The sequence below is a fragment of the Mustela erminea genome, chromosome 6 (genome assembly GCF_009829155.1).
Source record: "Mustela erminea isolate mMusErm1 chromosome 6, mMusErm1.Pri, whole genome shotgun sequence".
Classification (NCBI taxonomy): Eukaryota; Metazoa; Chordata; class Mammalia; order Carnivora; family Mustelidae; genus Mustela; species Mustela erminea.
This window is the reverse complement of record NC_045619.1, coordinates 100038297-100044036: the sequence shown is the minus strand read 5'-3', so window position 1 is coordinate 100044036 and position 5740 is coordinate 100038297. Positions and strand designations below refer to the sequence as shown.

Below are 5740 nucleotides of genomic sequence, written 5' to 3'. Positions count from 1 at the left end.
ATAATAAATGTCCAAAAAAATCCTCTCAGCTGTGAAATGCCACATGCTGGACCCCAAAACTACGACTCATATGTGAAAATGGGGTGTGACTAACCCACTAAAAATATCCCTGGAAAAAATATATCCGTGACAGCGAAACAGGCTGTGGATTGTTTTTTACTTCAGCATCCATAAATATCTCATTATCACTGTTTGGACAGTTGCACTTATTTACTGTTCTAGGAGAAGTTTGTTGACATTCTGTTATTCCATTTTACACGTTCTTAGCAGTGAAATGATGTGCTCTGTGTTCTCTAACATGGGGTCTTCATTCCATATGATAGCAACATGTGCAGAAGGCACCTCACCCGGAGATGGCACGTGCCTTAAGCAACCGAGACCCTTCATGGTGGACACACACCAGAGACTCAGGTTATATTACCTGTTCTACCTCTTCCCTTCATGAACCTTCTTGTTCTTTTCTTCAGTATTCAGTCTCTATCCCACTCCTCACATGAGGGTTCTGTCTCCCGGCCTAGCATCCTCACAGGAATACAATACAAAGACTTTATTCCTGGCTTTATACTCCAAGTCCTGTTCCTGGGATCACCCTGCATCTTGAGGTGTAGTTGAGGCTCCCTATGACCTATGTCAGGTCAATCACTCCAAATTCACTCTTGCCCAAAAAGGAATTTAAAAATCACATTTCCAGTGGTTTGAGGGCAAGAGCCTTCTCTTCCTCTCAAATACTTTCCTCACCTACTCACTAGTACCTATAATTAATTTATGCCATAAACATTATAATCTATCATAATGTCATGACATTTTCTTACAATTATAGAATCTTTTTTTGGACTGGGTACAGTATGCTTTATTGATGGTATATGAGAAGATAGGGCTCCCCAAGCCACTCCCCCTTTTCAGGGGGTCTGAGATGGAAACTGTCAAAGTTGGGATATTCTCAGTGTGTTGGGGGATGAATTGAGCAAGGACTTCCCAGCAGCTGAGGGCCTCTCCCTACCCATGGCTCTCATCAGGGACTGGTGGTCCAGAGGGCTCTTACTCCTTGGAGGCCATGTGGGCCATAAGGTTCACCCTCCAGTGCTATAACCAAATTCATTGTCATACCAAGAAATGAGTTTAACAAAATGGTCACTGAGAGCAATGCTAGTCCCAGTGTCAAAGATGGGTGTTAAAGGTACAGGAGACAATCTGTTCTTCACCAGCCCAGGATGTCCTTGAGGGGGCCCTGTGTTGCCTGCTTCACCGCCTTCTTAATGTCATTGTATTTGGCAGCTTTTTCCAGGTGGCAGATCAGATCCACAGTGGACACATTGAGGGTGGGGATATGGAAGGCCATGTCAGTGAGCTTCCCATTCAGCTCAGGGATTCCTTTCCTATAACCTTGGCAGGTCAGAAGAAGCAGCGATGTGTTGTCAGCAGCCCCTTGGCCATCACACCACAGCTTCCTGGAAGGGCTGTCCACAGTCTTCCGGGTGGCATTGATGGCATGGACTGTGGTCATGAGTCCCTCCACAATACCAAAGTCGTCATGGATGACCTTGGCCAGAGGGGCCAAGCAGTTGGTGGTACAGTCCTGCTTCTCATGGTTCTCACCTATCACAAACATGGGGGTATCAACAGAAGGGGCAGAGATGATGTTCATCTTGGCCCCACTGCTCAAATGAACCCCAGCCTTCTCCATGGTGAGAAGGACCCTGGACTCCACAACATACTCAGCACCAGCATCATCCCATTATGCTGGCAGGATCTTGCTCCTGGAAAATGAAGATGCACTTTCCACTAATGACAAGTTTTCTATTCTCAGCCTTGACCGTGCTGTTGAATTTGCCATGGGTGGAACTGGAACCATGGCATAGACCATGTAATGGAGATCAATGAAGGGGTCATTGATGGTGACAATATCCACTTTGCCAGAGTCCTGGTGACCAGATACCCAATAGGGACAAATCCACTTTCTCCAACCTGGACCATCATGTCTCAGGGAAACAGCTGGCACTGCACCAGAAGGTGCAGCTGTCTGTCAAACATGGAGAAACAAAGAACCCCATTCTAGAATCTTTGATACTTACGAAATTTGAATCAGCCCAGGCTTGGCATTTTTTTAAATCTAGGAGCAAGTTTTAATGCGGAGACAGAACCCTGGGATTGAATTAGAGTGGCAACATCTAGGACACCAGATGAGAGTATATGCATATGCTTGTGTGGTGCTCACATGTGCTCAGAATAAGGCCACTGTTTCTGCTTCCAAATCACAAAGTCATCCTTTATTTTGCTGCCATTTTTTATCTTCAAAAAAGTACTGAGATAAGTAAGTCTTGCTTCTCTGTAGAAATAATTTGTACAACAAAGAAGCTGAGGATGGCTTAATTTAATTCCTAATCATAAAAACTACATGATTTCTCAAGAAGGAAGCTGCATTAATTAGGCACCTGGACATGTCAGAGGCATCACCAGCATTCTCTCCATTCTCCCAGCAACCACAGAAGGCAGCTATTAGTGTTCCCAATTTAGTGAGAATGAAACTAGGCAAAGTCACGGATCTATTACTGACATGGCAGAATTCAAATCTAACTCCTGATACTATATGTGTTTTTCACATTCCATATACAGGAGGGGATCTAGTATAGTTGGAGCTCAGATTTTGAAATCAGAAGACCTGAATTCAAATCTTCTCTCTGCCCTTACTATGTCTGAGATGCAACAATTTACCTCTGGCCCTTGGTTACTTCCAGTTTTATATTCTTTAACTTTCATTTCTTTTGATTAGTGTCTATTACTTTTTCCATTGCTCATTGTCCTTATGTCATCATAAGCCTCATGTCTTCCCCTCCATCTATAATTCCCATTACTGTGTCAAACTCAGAATTAATTGCTGACATCTCTTTACATTTCTGAAAGTGAAAGCCTGGACATTTTGGCATTACCTCAACTGTCAGTTTCATTCATACTAAAGAATACTTAGTCAATGTTATTTCTTCAGAGAAATTATCATGTTTATAGTGTTTCTGTACACAACAGACAGTTATATAGTTTATGTATATCATCCATATCAACCCTGGGTGGCTCAGTGGATTAAAGCCTCTGCCGTCAGCTCAGGTCATGATGCCAAGGTCCTGGGACGAGCCCTGCATGGGGCTCTCCGCTCAGCAAGGAGCCTGCTTCCTCCTCTCTCTCTGCCTGCCCCTCTGCCTACTTGTGATCTCTGCCAAATAAATTAAAAAAAAAAAAACTAATAAAAAAATGTGGTTCCTCTATCTCAAATGAGGGTAAGTTTAAAGTGGCTGGCTCTTGAAGGGACCAGCTCTTAGTTGGACTAATATATCATGAAAATATGTAATAATAATAATAATAATAATTACTATTATTATTATTCCCATTATGGAGACATCAAGTAATTGCCCAAATCACACAGCTAGAAAGGGGTAAGGACACTATTACAAATCAGAGATAAAAGGTAGACTCTTCAATCTATGATATTGGGAATGATGATTTTCTACATGAAAAAAAAAATAAAATTAGATCTCTATCTTGATAAACCCAAGCTAGATTAAGATCTACATGTGAACTAGATGATGAGAATTAAGGAGGGCATGTGATGTGATGAGCATTGAGTATTATATGCAACTAATAAATCACTTAATATTACATCACCCAACTTTTGTATCAACATGGACGGGACTGGAGGAGATTATGCTGAGTGAAATAAGTCAAGCAGAGAAAGTCAGTTATCATATGGTCTCACTTACTTGTGGAGCATAAGGAATACATGGAGAACATTGGAAGATGGAGAGGAGGAGTGAGTTGGGGGAAATAGGCGGGGGGAAATGAACCATGAGAGACTATGGATCTGAGAAACAAACAGAGGGTTTTGGGGGATGGCGAGGTGGGGGTTAGATGAGCCTGGTGGTGGGTATTAAGGAGGTCACATATTGCATGGAGCACTGGGTATGGTGCATAAACAATGAGTCTTGGAACACTGATAAAACAAAATTTAAAAAAATTTTAAATAAAATAAATTTTAAAGAGCTATATGTGAAATATAGAAGTTTAAATATTGGGAAAAAATGTAGAAATAAATTTGTAAAACTGATGATAAAGAAGACTGTCTTATGCAAAAAATAAAGAAAAATAGTAAAAATCATTTCATAAATTTTGCATCAAAATTAAAATGTATGTTCAACAAAGACATACAATCAAAGTCAAAAGTAAGAGACATCGAAGAGATAATCAAGTTCATATACAGATTATTTTTTAAAAACTTAGAAAAAGAAAAAAAACACCACAGACAATGAACAAAATATGAACAGGTAATAATCATAAGAGGAAACCCAAAGAGCCAGACAAAATGCTCACCCATTCGGAAATGAAAATTCAAACAACAGGATATCATTTCTTATCAAATTGTCAAGAACTCTGAAGTGTTGGTAAGGATGCAGGGAAATGGGAATACTATATGTTACTGTAGAAATAGAAATTGGGAGGTGCCTGCGGGACTGAGTTGGTTAAGCAGCTGACTCTTGGTTTTGGTTCAGGTCATGATCTCAGGGTCATAAGACAGAGCCCTGAGTCCAGGCTCCATGCTCAGTGGTGAGTCTGCTTATCTCTCTCTCCCTTTGCCCCTCCCCTGCTCATGTTCTCTCTCTCTCTCTCTCTCAAAAATAAATAAATAAATATTTTTTTAAAAATTAAAAAAAAAAGAAATAGAAATTGGAACAATCATTTTGGAGAGCAATTTGGCAATATCTCATAAAACATTAAAATGCAATTCCAAGTAAAAGCATATATCCTAGAGTGATTCTTGCATTCATGCTCAAGAAAATTGAAGAAAGATATTCATTGCAGCAGTGTGCATAATAGCAAAACAGAAGGAAAAAAGAGAAGACAACCTAAATGCTCATCAGAAGTGAAGAGATAAGTAGTATGACTTAATAAAAGAATTTTATATAGTAGTTAAGAAAAATCTATTTTTTTTAAAGATTTTGTTTACTTATTTGACAGAGAGAAATCACAAGTACATGGAGAGGCAGGCAGAGAGAGAGAGAGGGAAGCAGGCTCCCTGCTGAGCAGAGAGCCCGATGCGGGACTCGATCCCAGGACCCTGAGATCATGACCTGAGCCGAAGGCAGTGGCTTAACCCACAGAGCCACCCAGGCACCAAAGAAAAATCCATTTTTAATTAGATAAATATACATAACATATATTGTATTACATATAGTATTATAAATACATTCAACATGAAAAAATTACAAAAACCTACTTTTCTGTGGAAAAATAATTCACATATCAATGTTTACATTATATTTTTCATATAGTTTCTCTTAAATGACACAAATAAGAGCTATCTTTCTTTTCTTTTTTTTTCGGATTTTATTTTTAAGGGATGCCTGGATGTCTCAGTCAGTTAAGTGTCTGCCTTCGGCTCAGGTCACGATCCCAGGATCCTGGGATCAAGTCCCACATCAGGCTCCTTGCTCAATGGGGAGCCTGCTTCTTCCTCTCCCTCTGCTCCATTCCATTGGTTGTCCTCTCTCTCTAATAAATAAATAAAATCTTGAAAAAAAAAAGATTTTATTTTAAATAATCTCTACACCCACCGTGGGGCTTGAATTTACAAGCCGGAGGTCAAGATTTGCATGCTCCAGTGAACATGTCAGCCAGGTGTCTCTAAAAACAATTTTATTGATAAATAACTACAAAAAAATAAAAACTGTACTATTAAGGTAATTCAATAGAAAGT

The 5740-nt window shown here is 39.8% G+C and overlaps 1 pseudogene; it reads right to left on the bottom strand.

Annotated features, from left to right (window-relative positions):
• Positions 1 to 1038: 1038 nt before the first annotated feature.
• LOC116594030 lies at positions 1039 to 1974 on the bottom strand (annotated as a pseudogene).
• Between the last annotated feature and the right edge of the window lie 3766 nt (positions 1975 to 5740).